Source organism: Schistocerca nitens, chromosome 2 (genome assembly GCF_023898315.1).
Source record: "Schistocerca nitens isolate TAMUIC-IGC-003100 chromosome 2, iqSchNite1.1, whole genome shotgun sequence".
Classification (NCBI taxonomy): Eukaryota; Metazoa; Arthropoda; class Insecta; order Orthoptera; family Acrididae; genus Schistocerca; species Schistocerca nitens.
The window spans coordinates 1,059,315,806-1,059,333,986 of NC_064615.1; the positions used below are offsets into that span (position 1 = coordinate 1,059,315,806).

The 18,181-nt window shown below is 43.2% G+C and overlaps 1 long non-coding RNA gene across 1 annotated transcript; it reads right to left on the reverse strand.

Moving 5' to 3' along the window:
* Positions 1-5,699: 5,699 nt before the first annotated feature.
* On the reverse strand, positions 5,700-18,090 carry LOC126234787 (uncharacterized). The gene is made up of 2 exons (XR_007544775.1): positions 17,961-18,090; positions 5,700-6,006 (listed from the first exon to the last, which is right to left on the reverse strand). It is a non-coding gene; the product is annotated as an uncharacterized LOC126234787 (long non-coding RNA).
* Between the last annotated feature and the right edge of the window lie 91 nt (positions 18,091-18,181).

Genomic DNA, 18,181 nt, shown 5'->3' on the forward strand with positions numbered 1-18,181 from the left:
AATGTAGCATACTGATAGGCAGTGTAAAAAAGTTAAATGTAATGAGGTAGGTGTAAATAATGTAGTGCAATGACTTACTTCTTGTTAAGTTAAGCAGAACAAAATTATTCACTATAGAGTAGTTGGGAAAACGTTGGTTAAATATCGAAATTCTGAAAATGCTAAATTCTAGTCAGGCATTCTGCTGGTATTCCGTTGACAACATTCTATTCCGAAGTGTGACAAATACATTAACAGGGACAGAAGTCTGTCTTCCCATTAAGATGAGAGAAGCATGTGTACACGAAACTTGAGGCTGTTGAAGACGCGAAAACATCCATTCATGCAAAGACCCTTTCAGAAGTACATAAAGAAAACCGTCTTCATGTACATGAGTATGGTACGCGAAAGAAGGGAAAATGCAAAATCCGATGCCTTCTCTAGAAGGACAATAAGTCATTCGTCCAAACATTGTCATCGTAGGAACGAGTGATCATGTGTTATTTGCAACATTGCACTCAAACTATTGATCAAAAATTGTTAGCCATAAGCTCCGCTAATAACATTGACGTCATAGAAACTTCATTCACGCCCGAGAATCTAACCTGACATCTCGTCATAGGTAACATCGAACTAGCTACAGAGTTGTTGAGGAATTCTTCTCCTCGTGATTTACAGATTTTTCCACGCTTCAGTTAACTGACAACCTTAAGCTCCATGCAAAACTATAGACGTTGCCTTGTAAACGTTTTTAGGTTGAATGACATGTATTAAGGAGAGTTTGCGTAACAGTGTAGTAAGGAAGAAAACTACTCTTTGTGGAATCTCTGGTTTCTGTGTTCGTTTGTGTGGTGACAAGGTTTGGTGCTTTGAAACGGTAAAGTTCTCCTTAGCAAGCTCAGATCGATTTCAAATACGCCTGTCTGGTGGTGAAAGGCATTTGCGGAAGCACGTCCTAGGGATTGTAAAGCATGTCATCCGACATAACCTTCGTTTCCGCTCCCTTACCTGTACCCATAAACATTGCATTTCTCGATTTTGAAGCTTACCAACGCCCCCCACCCCATCCCCCCACCACCACCAAAAAAGAAAAAAAAAAAAATCGGACGATTCTTCTGTGACAACTGGAGATAGAGGCGGTAGTACCCCACGGATGACGAAATATTCGTTTACTGTGATTAAAGCGCCACTGAAAGTAAGTTGTAGCTCCATATGCTTTCTGCGACACTATGAATCGTATAATATTTTACTTGTTATTCTTTCCGTTAATTAAAAGACAAAATCCCGACCTTCATTTCGAATGAACGTTGGTTCTGTAATCGACTAAGTTCAGGTTCGAATTTTGCTGTTGCTGTGTTAGTATACTCTCACCCTTGTCCACAAAAATTTCAGGTTGAATAACAGTAAGGTATTAATCACTGAAACATTCTTTGAAAAATGTATTTCCCAGAGGATTTTATACTTATTAACTACAACAGCTCTTCTTCTTTTGTTAAAAATTTTAAATATACGAAATGAGTTGTCTCTAAATTTATTAAGATGATTAGTAGACCCGACAGTTGAAGAGCTCTGCAACTGTACAGTGAAAGGTTTCCTCATTAAGTACGGGAGCTCTTATGCACACCAGCCTTTCATACAAAAAGCGAAGCGAAAAGACACAATTATATCCATCTTCCTGTTAACCTACTTCCATATCTGTAATTATTTAATTGAAACGTTAATCGTCAAACATGGGGCTGTATTCCTTCAAACCAGCATACAGCTGCGTGCCAAATACAACAATTCCAATAACACTTCCTCTAACCATGTGATGCATCCTGAATCAACTCCATAAGATTATGGCCGTTTCGAGAAGTTACGTATATCCAACTTAAGCAGTTAACACATTTAACTGTTAAAATAAGACACAGTATCGTCGGTTGTATGCGATGTTTATGTTCATACTTGGTTGGGCAGCTCAGGATCATTTGTTTCCTTCTCGTTGACATTTCTTTTCATTTTCTTTTATTTTACTGCAAATCGCTGCAATGAAGATTTTTGAAAGAGCGGAAAAGGAACTAAAACCTGACGCATCAAACAGCTGCCTTTTCTCATGTACGACGTAACGCAGAAATCCACAAATCGACAAACAATTTGGAGCAGTTGATATCCTATGTTGGTTGGGTGCTTTTCATAGATAAATATGAAACTCGACTGTGCCATTGTTACATGCGTAATAGATCACAAAGAACTAAGATGAACAATAATTGAATAATCAATTATTGTCCGTGAATACCAATTGTTCGAAGTATCACCCAACACATAGAGAACCGTCGAATAGAATTTCGGAAGTACACAATTTAGAAAGAAGCATGGAAGTATGGTCTTAGTTTAACATGTCTATATCGACTTCACTTGTGGTTGGCTCTGGCACGGTTTGACAACACGGAAATGGGAACAGAAGAAGTATCATGTCGTTCTTCTGAAGTGATTTACCGTTTCCACGAGAAAAGCAGGTTTGCCTGTAGAGGATTCGAACCCAGTTTCTTTAGGATACACGCCCTGTGACGTTTTCACTGTGCCACATCTCTAGTGTCGTTGGACAAATACTGTTATAAAAAACTGGCTGCCGTAGCCAATACTACGTGGCAATATAATTTATGGGTATTAAGGTATATTACATTATGATCAGTTGCAAAATCAGCCTCTAAGTTTTTAATCTCTTATAAACCGGTAGAGGAACATACTACATTCCAATCCATGAATATTTAATTACTGTATTACTACATTCCAATCCATGAATATTTAATTACTGTATTAAAATACCTGTATGTCAAAAACATATATTCCTGACTTCAAAATAGCTAGTCAGCACCTTTGAAGAAGTGACTTCACAATTATATATCAGTAACATGCTGAGTATTGTGAATTCTATAACATAAGACAAATTGCGTTGCCTTTATGAGGCGATTCAAAATGCCATTTACCTCTTTACAAGACTGGTAGGAAGGGAGTGAGAGGGAAACGATTTCACAGTTTTATATTTACAGTACATTGCAGCAGCTGTTTCAATGTGATGCGAATTTCTAAATGATTTTCCCAGTATCTCAACCCCCCTCGTTTCTGCTAGTGCGAGGGATTAGCCAAGCGGTCAAAGGCGCTGGAGGTTCGAGTCCTTCCTCGGGCATGGGTGTGTGTGTTTGTCCTTAGGATAATTTAGGTTAAGTAGTGTGTAAGCTTAGGGACTGATGACCTTAGCAGTTAAGTCCCATAAGATTTCACACACATTTGAACTTTTTTTCTGCTAGTGATGATTTTTAAAGCTTAGAGCTGGCTGGAATCCACATAATATAATAACTTAGTAAGCAGAAACGACAACATATTCATAATGAATCCCCACGTCTCCAAAGCGAAAGCGTCCAGTTAAGAGAACTTCAAACAAGTAAACATGCTTATAGGATATAGCGTCTTTTCTGGGGAAGCGGCGTTGAACTACACTCCTGGAAATTGAAATAAGAACACCGTGAATTCACTGTCCCAGGAAGGGGAAACTTTATTGACACATTCCTGGAGTCAGATACATCACATGATCACACTGACAGAACCACAGGCACATAGACACAGGCAACAGAGCATGCACAATGTCGGCACTAGTACAGTGTATATCCACCTTTCGCAGCAATGCAGGCTGCTATTCTCCCATGGAGACGATCGTAGAGATGCTGGATGTAGTCCTGTGGAACGGCTTGCCATGCCGTTTCCACCTGGCGCCTCAGTTGGACCAGCGTTCGTGCTGGCCGTGCAGACCGCGTGAGACGACGCTTCATCCAGTCCCAAACATGCTCAATGGGGGACAGATCCGGAGATCTTGCTGGCCAGGGTAGTTGACTTACACCTTCTAGAGCACGTTGGGTGGCACGGGATACATGCGGACGTGCATTGTCCTGTTGGAACAGCAAGTTCCCTTGCCGGTCTAGGAATGGTAGAACGATGGGTTCGATGACGGTTTGGATGTACCGTGCACTATTCAGTGTCCCCTCGACGATCACCTGTGGTGTACGGCCAGTGTAGGAGATCGCTCCCCACACCATGATGCCGGGTCGTATGCAGTCCTGATTGTGGCGCTAACCTGCACGGCGCCAAACACGCATACGACCATCATTGGCACCAAGGCAGAAGCGACTCTCATCGCTGAAGACGACACGTCTCCATTCGTCCCTCCATTCACGCCTGTCGCGACACCACTGGAGGCGGGCTGCACGATGTTGGGGCGTGAGCGGAAGACGGCCTAACGGTGTGCGGGACCGTAGCCCAGGTTCATGGAGACGGTTGCGAATGGTCCTCGCCGATACCCCAGGAGCAACAGTGTCCCTAATTTGCTGGGAAGTGGCGGTGCGGTCCCCTACGGCACTGCGTACGATCCTACGGTCTTGGCGTGCATCCGTGCGTCGCTGCGGTCCGGTCCCAGGTCGACGGGCACGTGCACCTTCCGCCGACCACTGGCGACAACATCGATGTACTGTGGAGACCTCACGCCCCACGTGTTGAGCAATTCGGCGGTACGTCCACCCGGCCTCCCGCATGCCCACTATACGCCCTCGCTCAAAGTCCGTCAACTGCACATACGGTTCACGTCCACGCTGTCGCGGCATGCTACCAGTGTTAAAGACTGCGATGGAGCTCCGTATGCCACGGCAAACTGGCTGACACTGACGGCGGCGGTGCACAAATGCTGCGCAGCTAGCGCCATTCGACGGCCAACACCGCGGTTCCTGGTGTGTCCGCTGTGCCGTGCGTGTGATCATTGCTTGTACAGCCCTCTCGCAGTGTCCGGAGCAAATATGGTGGGTCTGACACACCGGTGTCAATGTGTTCTTTTTTCCATTTCCAGGAGTGTATTAGTTTGACCATTCTGATTCTACTTCCCGTGACCTTTCAGAATATTAGGATAGTTGCTTGTGTAGAACTACTGCTGATTTCTATTTTACGCAGCTCGAAGCAACTGAGCTGACGAGCTACACTATATTGTCGACTTTCCTTTCTTTTATGGAAATTAATAAACTGAGACGGAACGCAGATGACGAACGTCGAACCTGGTTCACAACTGGATTGCGAAATGATGTTGTGGTATGTACCAGATGCAGGAAATATTTCTTTCCTTGTGGTGTTTATGTTTATTTTCATTTACTTGATGTGTAGTTGTCACAGAATAATCTTAGCATCATCAGTTTATTCTCTATCTTAAGTGTGTTTGCAATGGTTATATGAAATCTAATTGGAAAGGCAGCTCTGATTTTGCCAGAGCAGCTTTGAACAGACACCTGAAAATCACACCCAGGATGGCTGGCGTGTAACGTTTGTGTACATTAATCCGGCATTCGTCTTCCATATGGGTAGGGTTGTATGGCACCTCGTCGGAACACTCTCAGATGGGGGTCTAGAAATGAAGTAGAAAATTTATTTAATATAATTACTTTTTACTTAGAACACTATTACATGGAACTTGTTGCGGCAGAAGTAATTGGTACACCATATTTCTCAGATGGGGGTCTAGAAATGAAGTAGAAAATTTATTTAATATAATTACTTTTTACTTAGAATACTATTACATGAAACTTGTTGCGGCAGAAGTAATTGGTACACCATATTTCTCAGATGGGGGTCTAGAAATGAAGTAGAAAATTTATTTATTATAATTACTTTTTACTTAGAACACTATTACATGAAACTTGTTGCGGCAGAAGTAATTGGTACACCATATTTCTCAGAAGATTTCACCTTTTTCAGCTCATCTTTTTTTTTTTCTTTTACGTATATATAAGACTCGATGCAAGTCAACTTGTAATTAAACTGGCAATGTGAGACTGATTCCATAGTCCGTGGCAGCAGTCGATTCCTTTCTACACTCTACTGGGCCGACATCAGCGAAAATACTCTTTCCACAGTGGCTTTGTGTGCGGGGATGGTGTTGTGACTTGGCACGACAGCCAAGCCACTGTGAGATAGCCGAAAGGCACGCGTTTAAGCTCACGCAGGCTGGCGTGAGGTCTGGAACAGGACAATGAAATGAGACTAACAAAAAACGTACGTAGCTGCTGGAATACTTAACTTTAATCCATAATTGGTGAACATCGGTCTGACGGTATAAATAGCAAATGATAATGGCGCCTTGCTAGGTCGTAGCAAATGACGTAGCTGAAGGCTATGCTAACAATCGTCTCGGCAAATGAGAGCGTAATTTGTCAGTGAACCATCGCTAGCAAAGTCGGCTGTACAACTGGGGCGAGTGCTAGGAAGTCTCTCTAGACCTGCCGTGTGGCGGCGCTCGGTCTGCAATCACTGACAGTGGCGACACGCGGGTCCGACGTATACTAACGGACCGCGGCCGATTTAAAGACTACCACCTAGCAAGTGCGGTGTCTGGCGGTGACACCACAGATGGAAAACAAATACTGGTATAATTTTAGCTGTTGACATTTCCGTACGTTCTTTTGCGACAAAAGACCACTCTTTTGTATTATCATCCGAAAAGTGACATTTCATCTTCCCATAGTTAGGCATTTTCGTAAGCTATGATAAGATAAGTTTATTAGACTGTAAACAGTCGACAGTAAGACTTTAGTCATCAAAGTACATTTCATTATCCACTTCACGTCCTATATACCCACAGTAAACACTTCAAATATTACTGACTTGCACTCAGTATCCGTATTAGGTTTAGAAAGAATCGCCTAATCATATCACTATTCTAATGGAACCGCCCGATTCTTCCGCGTGGCGCTACTTAAATAGTTCTAGTCCCGTACTAATGGAGAAGTCCGGTATTTTCTCGAATGTGGCGCTTGATCTAGAAGGTTCTTGCTTCTTCGATGCAGGATACGCAACATGCAACGCCATCTATGAGATACCTTGTTAACATAAACTTGCTGACATAATAAAAATGAGACTGCATTTACATGTTGCGCTAACAGATGACGTTACTTCACTACTTGAGCCAAGCTCATAACAGTATTTTGCTAAATCTGAACGAAACAGGATAAAAGCCATTCAACAGGCCAAGTACGCATAAATTATTCCTTTATCTAAGACAACCGGTTTCAACAGACTTCCATGTCATCATCTCTTAAACTTTCTTTGTTGTAAAACATGTTTATTTTAAGCTGAACCTCACGCACAAAGTCGATAAATGTGCTGATTTACATGCACTTGACATCTTCTTCGTAAGTATGTGTAAAATGAACTTGTTTTACAACAAAAAGTGTTTTAAGACCTGAAAATGACAGCGAAGTCTGTTGAAACCAGTTGCCTTAAACAAAGAAATGTTTTATGCAATCTTGGCTGTGGAATGATTTTTTACAGTTAAAACATGTCGTGCTTCAGTTCTCTCAAAATCAGAAAATTCTAGCAAAATTGTGTCTCGTCTGGAAGTCGGGACAAAAATGTCCGTAACCGTGACACCCTGCATGTAGGTCGCATACGTGCTGCGTTGCACTATACCAATAAATCTTTCTTCATGTCGACAGTGTATGGTACAAATATAAAAATTTATCCTGCACAAAGATATAAACAATAGAGTTTACAGATGCCGTTTCAACAATGCTTTCGCTACTAATGGAAACGTCAGGAGCGGACGCATCAGTTTCCACATACAGCACCATAAGGAACTACGCTTGCGGTGAAAGTGAAAAATTATCTCTCACAAATACGTACAGAAAAATAAGGAGGGAGACAAATAGCTGCTCACAACGATCTCAATGCTGTCCTGTGTTCTAATCAGAGTCAAGGAGGGATGGTTATTTGGAAATTTGTGGTAAGTTCCTAAGGGCACAAATTGCTAAGGTCATCGGTCCCTAGGCTTACACACAACTTGATCTAACTTAAACTAACATACGCTATGGGCAACACACACACACACACACACACACACACACACACACACACAGACACAGGCACATGCCTGACAGAGGGATTGAAACTCTGACAGGGTTGGAGACGCGCTAACCGTGGCAAGGCACCCTAGACCGCACGGCTACCCCGCGCGACGAAATAGTTATGTTTAGCATTCTTTCGACGCTGTGGTCGTTATACAGAAGTTGGATGACGGAAACGAGTGCTCTGTGTTATTTTAAAGTACTGCGGTAACAATCTCCTGGAGTGGTTTGGGAAGCCCACGAAGATAGTAAATAAGGAGAACGGGACGGGATTTTGACTTTTCTCCCCCCCCCCCCACCCCCTTTCCGTAAACTATACGAATGTCTTAAGTACTGCACCGCCTTGCTGGATAAGACAGAGAATGACAGAAATAGAGACGCGCGTATGGTACTCCATTACAAGCGTGTCCAGTGCATGTCAAGTGCAGACTGGTCTGGCCTACGAACACGCCAGGCTTTAGTCCACCACCAACGATAAAAAGAGTGAAGTAACTATAACGTTATGATACAATTAAACAGATCTCTGGAACGAAAAATTGTTACAGCTACAATAACTTTGTAGTAGGTACGTTTGCAATATAACAAGGGTACTTACAAGGCCGATCAAAAAGTTTTCGTTCTAAGCCCGTACTGTCCAGAATCTGTATGCCAATAAGCAAAAATCGCCATGAGTGTTGAGGCAATTGTCCCACCGACACACCAGCTTTAAATACCCTTTTGATAAAACACGGTGTCCTATTGCGTGCGGAAATCTGAAACTGCGAGCTGCACATCTTCGTAAGGCAGAAATCATCGACCAATCAAGGTTTTCGTAAGGGACCGAACGCGTGATGGTCGCATGGGGAGAGATCAGGTCTGTAGGATGGGTGCTCAAGTATCTCCTGCTTTAGTTGGCATTGAGGCAATACTAACCTTACGACTTATCTTAGAAGAAAGATTAAGAAAAGGCAAACCTACGTTTCTAGCATTTGTAGACTTAGAGAAAGCTTTTGACAACGTTAACTGGAATACTCTCTTTCAAATTCTGAAGGTGGCAGGGGTAAAATACAGGGAGCGAAAGGCTATTTACAATTTGTACAGAAAGCAGATGGCAGTTATAAGAGTCGAGGGACATGAAAGGGAAGCAGTGGTTAGGAAAGGAGTGAGACAGGGTTGTAGCCTCTCCCCGATGTTATTCAATCTGTGTATTGAGCAAGCAGTAAAGGAAACAAAAGAAAAATTCGGAGTAGGTATTAAAATTCATGGAGAAGAAGTAAAAACTTTGAGGTTCGCCGATGACATTGTAATTCTGTCAGAGACAGCAAAGGACTTCGAAGAGCAGTTGAACGGAATGGACAGTGTCTTGAAAGGAGGATATAAGATGAACATCAACAAAAGCAAAACGAGGATAATGGAATGTAGTCTAATTAAATCGGGTGATGCTGAGGGGATTAGATTAGGAAGTGAGACACTTAAAGTAGTAAAGGAGTTTTGCTATTTAGGGAGTAAAATAACTGATGATGGTCGAAGTAGAGAGGATATAAAATGTAGACTGGCAATGGCAAGGAAATCGTTTCTGAAGAAGAGAAATTTGTTAACATCGAGTATAGATTTAAGTGTCAGGAAGTCGTTTCTGAAAGTATTTGTATGGAGTGTAGCCATGTATGGAAGTGAAACATGGACGATAAATAGTTTGGACAAGAAGAGAATAGAAGCTTTCGAAATGTGGTGCTACAGAATAATGCTGAAGATAAGGTGGGTAGATCACGTAACTAATGAGGAGGTATTGAATAGGATTGGGGAGAAGACAAGTTTGTGGCACAACTTGACTAGAAGAAGGGATCCGTTGATAGGACATGTTCTGAGGCATCAAGGGATCACAAATTTAGCATTGGAGGGCAGCGTGGAGGGTAAAAATCGTAGAGGGAGACCAAGAGATCAATACACTAAGCAGATTCAGAAGGATGTAGGTTGCAGTAGGTACTGGGAGATGAAGAAGCTTGCACAGGATAGAGTAGCATGGAGAGCTGCATCAAACCAGTCTCAGGACTGAAGACCACAACAACAACAACAACTTCTACGTCACGACATTTGCAATATGGGGACGTGTTTTATCAAGAAGCAGGGGAGTATCCCTTGGAGCTGCATTCCACCACGATGGTTTTCGATAGACATGCTGCTCCATGGACATTCTCCATTCACGGATGAATGTATGTTGGTGTTTGCCCTTAGGCAGCCAAGAAAAGAATAACAGCACGTTTGCATGTTTGCGTATTAACCACACGCACGTTGGGAAGACGTGAATGACACTCTAATCCCTTGCCTTTTTTTTCTTTACTTTCATTTTCATTCCTCATCAGGGGCCGACAGGTAGCAGCATAAGCACTGCTCTTCAGCCGAGAGACATAAATAGACAGGAAGACATTTAAAAACAATATAAAGAAGATAACATGGCAGAATATAGAAGCAAAAAAGGCGAAACAGAAGAAAAGAAGGAATACAAAGCGGTGACTGTAAATCGGTGATAAAAATCTAAAAAAGTATGGTACACGAAAAACTACACACTACATTAAAAGCCACCAGGCAAAGTACTGCTGGAGCACAACAATTCGTAGGATGAGTAAAACAGCCATCTGATGGACGGTGTAGCAAGGAACAGTCACGGACGAAAAACAGGATGAGCACACAATTAAAACCACATCACTAGATGACATTGTATAACGGCACCAAAACACAGCCCTAACACAACACACTGATAACGATTAAAAATCTGGTAGGATCTGCAAGCATGTGGGACAAGGGAAATCAGAAGAAGGGGAAAGGAGGCGAAGAGGAGGGGAGAGAAAGGAGGATGAGGTGGGGGGCGCCCCAAAGGAGGGCTGCGGAGGGAAGGGACAGGAGAGGAAAACAGCTCAGGGGGGGGAGGGGGAGGGAGGTGCAGGTCTTAGGGAGTGAAGGAGAAAAATCCGGTCTGGGAGGAGCAGGGGAGAAGAAAAAGTGGGCCCTGGGGAGGGTGGGGGTGGGGGAACAAGGCCAGGTTACAGTTGGAAGGAAGAGTAGATGTCACAGCAAAATTCAACATTCGGGCGAGGGAGTTTCTGCAAATTGCCCTGATGAAAGATATGGAGGGTGTGAAGTGGAGAGAGTGAGGGATACAGTGATAGAGGCACCGCAATGGGTGGGGTGTGGAGAGGAGGGAGGAAACCAGGGGTTGGGGGGATCAAGCCTGCACACAGTGTAGAGGATGCGGAGATGTTGGAGGAAAAGGAGGAGGTGGGGGAAGGGCATGAGGTCATACAGGAGCCATGTGGGGGAAGGAAAGCAGATGCAGAAGGCAAGACAGAGCGCATGGTGTTTGAGGATTTGGAGGGCCTTGTAAAAGTGGGTGGGGTCAGAGATCCAAGCAACGCTGGCATAACAGAGGATAGCACAGATGAGGGATTTGTAGGTATGGAGGATGGTGGAAGGTTGCAATCCCCATGTCTGGCCGGACAGGAGTTTCAGGAGGCAGAGGCAGCAATGGGCTTTCTGCTGGATGGTCAGGAGGTGAGTGGCCCAAGTGAGGTGACGGGTGAGGGTGAGGCTAAGGTATCTCAGAGTGGGGGTGAGCTGGATCGGATGACCATAAATGGTGTAGGAATCCTGGAGATTGAAGGAGCAGGTGGTGCGGCCTATGATGTTTGCCTGGATTTTGGAGGGGTTGAGATGAAGGAACCACAGGTTACACCAAGTGGTGAACTGGTAAAGGTGGGTTTGGAGAGTGCACTGGGAGTGTTGAAGGGTAGGACAGAGAGCCAGGAAGGCAGTGTCATAAGCATATTAGAGAAGATGGACAGGGGGGGGGTGGCTTGGGTATATCAGTGGTGTATAGGAGATAGGGGAGAGGATGGAGCCCTGGTAGACGCCAGCAGTGTGATAAAAGATACAGGAGTTGGTATTGTGGAGGGTGACATAGGAAGGATGGCGTGAGAGGAAGGAAACGAGCATATGGAGAAAATTGATAGGCAGGGCGTAGATTTGGAGTTTAAAGACGAGGCCAGGATGCCTTACATAGTCATAGGCATTTTGGGGGTCGAGGGAAACAAAAATTGTGGAGTGACAGGAGTTAAGCTGGAGGGAGAGAAGGTGGAAGAGGTTAAGGAGTTAGCCTTCGGCAGAGAAGGAGGGTCGGAAGCCACACTGGGTGAGGGGGAGGAGGTGGTGTTGAGTAAGGTGCTGATGGATACGAGGGGAGAGGATGGATTCAAAGACCTTACTGGAAACTGAGGTGAGGCAGACGGGACAATAGGAAGAGGCGTCGGGCCGGCCAAAGTGGCCGTGCGGTTAAAGGCGCTGCAGTCTGGAACTGCAAGACCGCTACGGTCGCAGGTTCGAATCCTGCCTCGGGCATGGATGTTTGTGATGTCCGTAGGTTAGTTAGGTTTAACTAGTTCTAAGTTCTAGGGGACTAATGACCTCAGAAGTTGAGTCCCATAGTGCTCAGAGCCATTTGAACCATTTGAAGAGGCGTCGGAAGGGAGTTTGTTCCTTAGGAATTCAAACACATTTGCACAAAAGTACCCATGTGCACGAGTTGCTTCCTGTTGACCTGCCAACAAGGGTGACCTTTGCTTTAGAGACAGGCGAAATACCATCAGACTTCAAGAAGAATATAATAATTCCAATTCCAAAGAAAGCAGGTGTTCACAGATGTCAAAATTACCGAACTATAAGTTTAATAAGTCACGGCTGCAAAATAATAGCGCGAATACTTTACAGACGAATGGAAAAACTGGTAGAAGCCGACCTCAGGGAGGATCAGTTTGGATTCCGTAGAAACGTTGGAACATGTGAGGCAATACTGATCCTACGGCTTATCTTAGAAGCTAGATTAAGAAAAGGCAAACCTATGTTTCTACAACTTGTAGACTTAGCTTTTGACAGTCTTGACTGGAATACTGTCTTTCAAATTCTAAAGGTGGCAGGGGTAAAATACAGGGAGCGAAAGGCTGTTTACTATTTGTACAGAAACCAGATGGCTGTTATAAGAGTCGAGGGACATGATTGAGATGCAGTGGTTGGGAAGGGAGTGAGACAGGGTTGTAGCCCTCCCCAATATTATTCAATCTGTATGTTGAGCAAGCAGTAAAGGAAACAAAAGATAAATTCGGAGTAGGTATTAAAATCCATGGAGAAGAAATAAAAACTTTGAGGTTCACCGATGACATTGTAATTCTGTCAAAGACAGCAAAGGACTTCGAAGAGCAGTTGAACGGAATGGACAGTGTCTTGAAAGAAGGATAAAAATGAACATCAACAAAAGTAAAACGAGGATAATGGAATGTAGTTGAGTTAACTCGGGTGATGCTTAGGGAATTAGATTAGGAAATGGCACACTTAAAGTAGTAAAGGAGTTTTGCTATTTGGGGAGCAAAATAAATGATGATGGTCGAAGTAGAGAGGATATAAAATGTAGACTGGCAATAGCAAGGAAAGCGTTGCTGAAGAAGAGAAATTTGTTAACATCGAGTATAGATTTAAGTGTCAGGAAGTCGTTTCTGAAAGTATTTGTATGGAGTGTAACATGGACGATAAATAGTTTGGACAAGAAGAGAACAGAAGCTTTCGAAATGTGGTGCTACTGAAGAATGCTGAAGATTAGATGGTTAAATCACATAACTAATGAGGAGGTATTAAATAGAATTGCGGAGAAGAGGAGGTTGTGGCACAACTTGACTAGAAGAAGGGATCGGTTGGTAGGACATGTTCTGAGGCATCAAGGGATCTGCAATTTAGTACTGGAGGGCAGCGTGGAGGGTAAAAATCGTAGAGGGAGACCAAGAGATGAATACACTAAGCAGATTCAGAAGTATGTGGGCTGCAGTACGTACTGGGATATGGAGCAGCCTGCACAGTATAGAGTAGTATGGAGAGCTGCATCAAACCAGGATTGAAGATCACAACAACAACAACAACCAAATATTTAGGTATGGAAGTGTTTAACGCATAAACATTATGTAATAACGTTATAGCTGATTTAAAAAGCTATACAGATTCGTAATATTTGAAAATCACGTGAAGACTCTGCCACATTTATGCCTAAACACTCGATAAGGACTAAATGAGCCTAAACTAGTTGTATTACGAAACATTACTCAAAACAAATGCAGCCTAAATGGAAAGATGACGCCTTAATTTTGGTTGGTGGGTATTTCTAGTTACAGGCTACTTGTAAGGTTTGACGGGGGTGAAACTAATAGCTCCGTTATCGGTAAGTGTGCAACAGTGGGCTTACCAATATGTTCCAAAAACGCCGCGCACAAAAACTAAATTGTTCCCAGTGCTCATATTTCAGGTTCTCTTTGTGATCGCAAGTTAGGGTGAAGTCTTTTGGATAGCCCTCGTGTTAGGGACCTTCTGTATAACCTTAGAAGGATCTTCATAGTGTCACTATCCGACAGAACAGGGTCCAAGTACGAATACGAAACACTTCCCTCAGCTTAGACAAGTGGAGGAAATCAGTTCGTTCTTTTTGCCTTTGATCAGATCTACAGAGGTTTATGGAGGTACAATTAGTGACACGATTAGTTCACGGGTGGTTCCTTAGAAAACCTAAAGACAAGCTGGTTTTACCATCTTTTCCGTACTGAAACCAGGCCGGGGGTTCCAAAAGAGATATGACCAGTATATAGCTGAAATTTTTCTTTATAATCCTAAAATCCTTATTTCGAAGAGGATTGAAAATGTTCTAGATTTCGTTATCCATTGCCGTGGTACAGAATTTAAAAGTTACCCTACGCTACACGTAAAATATGCACCAAAATCCGATAAAAAGCGAAATCTGAATAATAAATAAATGCAGAAAATTTCTCAAATTTTAACGATATATTTTCTAGGCATTTATCCAGAAATACCATCTTTCCGTTTTCTAATATCTTTATCCATTATCGAGAAACACTCCAAAAACTTGCTTTTTGGGTAACAAAATTGAGCTCTGATTCCTAGACGGCTATGTACAACAAACGGCTCTAATTTTTGCACTATATTTCTAAGATCTCAATCTCGAAGAACCTTACAAATTTTCTTGATACCTTGGTCCGTTTGCGAAATACAGACGTTCAAAGTTGTATACGTAAAACACACACGTAAAATTCGATGTGAGGCGAAAATGTAGTTTATAAAGTGACGTAGCATGGAAAAATATGCTATCATGTGTCTCCATTATCATAAAAAGGGTTCTGGGAACCACATGTTGTACTTGAGGCATACGCAAAATTGTTTTGCACGTAATATCCAGTCCACAGGTGAAATCAGTTTTGCGTTATTTCAATTACATATAAGTAAACTATCACCTTTACTCACCCGAAAAGATCTTTTTATATGAGTGAAAGAGGGAAATCAGAGGAAAAATGCTCCTATCGGAGCACAAGAAATGCGAATATGTTCCTGTTTATTTATAAGACTCTGACTGACAAGTGGGGTACAAGCTGCCTCATTCTGCCTTCGTCAGCAACTTTAAAATTTTTCCCAAAAGTTTTAGCATGCGAATATATTGTGATGAGAGAGAAGGATACAGTATCAGTGGGAAAGAGATGGAAAAGTGTTAAATACTGGAAGTTATAGACAAAAGTGTAGAAAGAGTGAAGGAGACAATGACAGTGTGGGGGAAAGAGAGGGACTGAGTGAGTGCAACAGTTGACAGTGACAGAACAGTGCTAAGAAAACTGTGAAGGATTAGGAGCCAGAGGGAGTATAATAAAGAGAGGGGGAATGAGACACCGAGTATATGACGATGACAATGAGGAAGAGAGATACGTAATAACAGTGAGAAGAGGCAGCAGCAGTGGGAAGGAATGAATGAGAAAGTAACACTGAGAGTTAGCAAAGGGGAGACAGCGACAGTGAGAGAGTGGGATGGAACGAAGGAGACTGCGGCTGTGAGAGACAGTGACAGAGAAATACAATGAGATAGTGACAGTGAGTTTGGCTGAATGAGTGAGTGAGAATGGGCAAGTAGGAGTGGATCGGTATGAGCGTCTCACGGCGATGGATTAACGGATGTGAGCGAGTTACAGCGAGGCGTGCTTGTGGGAGTTACATGTTACTTGCATGTTAAAAAAGGGCGTGAATAAGTTAGCATGCTAGAATGCTACAAAGATCGAGAAAATTTTTAAAGTTATTGAGAAAGGTAGAGTGAGGCAGTCACTTTTCAGTCACAGTCTTTTTTAAATGAACAGGAACATATTCACACTTTTTGTACTCCGATAGGAGCAATTTTCTGCTGGTGACGTATGTTATCCTGTGTTTATACTGGTGTATTCCCCGAAAATAGGAGTTAAACATTAAAGCCTTCTTGATCAACTCATAGCTCATTCCAATTTTATAACGGTGTTTGTTTTAACGCGAGAGAAATAAATATCTCCAAAACGACGCATCGTATGATAAAATGTTCTAGCTGAAAACTTAATACTAGTTAAGGAGACATATGCCTGTGCTACAACTGGCCACCTCGTAAACATCCCTCCTGCGTCACCGGGGTCAACTTTGCATTTTCAAATGGGAACACCCTACCCCCGTCCCAATTTTTATTGCGTTTTCGGATTCTAGGCCAAAACCATTATTTCCCATGCATGACAGGTTACGCTGTAATCGACAAATATCAAGTGTGTCTGTTTTTGCAATTACGAGCCAACGCATCTGATTCTGCATTTCATTTGTAATTTAAATGTAAACATATGTCTTCTAACGGTTGATGCTGATGTTCAACCGTTACTTGAATGTTGCAAATGTGATTGCACAGTACAAATAATATGACTAAACATAAACTTCTTGTGATGTAATGTAGTTTTCTACTCCCTCCGGGGTTGATTGTGATGAGTCCCCAAACCAACGGGAATACTGTACTTGATTTTGGCCAACCTCGACCCCGCCTTCAACGTGAGTGGCTCCGGTGTGTGTTTCCATCCAACTGCCGTAACTGTCGCGGTATCTGCTATACGGCTACGGCGAAATACAGACCACAGCGATTGCAATAAGGTAAAATGTCCATCAAGTGACAGTAACTGGCGCACCTGCGATGGATACTCAACGAAATGAAGCACCCCAATGGCAAGAGGCAAGGGGATTCACCGAAATCAAGCATCCTATCGGAACAGAAAGCTATCACATCCACGTTGTTGTTTCTGGATCGCGTTAAACGTAGTTTATAAACAGTCATTGAAACGGCTTACCAAAGTGCACTGGAAAATCAAATATGTAACAATAAAGTAAATTTAGAACATAAATATCAACTGTTAGTACACGAGGGTTTATATTTACATCGTAAAAGAAATGTGGAATGGCTCAAGTGGCTCTGAGCACCGTGGGACTTAACGTCTCACGTCATCAGTCTCCTAGAACTTATAACTACTAACTACTAACTAACCTACGGACATCACACACATCCATGCCCGAGGCAGGATTCGAACCGGCAACCGTAGCGGTCGCGCGGTTCCAGGCTGAAGCGCCTAGAATCGCTCGGCCACAACGGCCGGCAATGGGGAATGAAATACGTCTGTTCTTAATTGTAAAACCTGGGAATTTGATATTTGTTGATTATAGAGCTATCTATCACGAATGGGAAACAATGATTTGAGTAAACCGTACGTATTTTTGGCGTAGAATCCGAATATGCAATAAAATGGAAGGGAGAGGGGTTCCTATTTGAAAATACGAAGTTCCCCCCCCCCCCCCCTCGCAGTAGGGGTGTTTAGGATGTGGCCAACTGTAGCACAGAAAAAGGGTCCCCTTTACTAACATTAACTTTTCACTTACAACGTTTTACTCTTCCTACGATGCGTCGTTTTGGAGATATTTAATTATCTCACATGAAAACAAACATCCTGCATAGTGATGTACAATAATAGACGAGGAAATGAAACCTGTTTGAACACGATGTAATGTAGACAACGCAAAATTTCAACAGAATTTCGCCGTTTGTAACGAGGACAGCGCGATCGACGAAGTCTCCTTCGCAATATACCGGGAAGTTGGTGCCCAGTTTCGTAGTAAGAGAGCTACCGGATCGGTAGCAGAACTCGTAGCCAACGCACACAGTGGAGACTGTATACCTACCCCCAGTGAACTCGAGAAGAAATCTCATCACGCCACGGCGTACTGCGCCGGCGCAGCTTGCCAGATGGTGCGCAGCTCTGCGCGTCCCCAGGGTTTAAAAGGAGCCGCTCGAGCCTCCCCTCCTCCTCCTCCTACACCACCCACTCCCACACAACCTCCGGCACTCTTATCTTAGCGGCTGATTGGCATGCCCCGCCTTTGGTGGGAGAGAGCTGTATTCT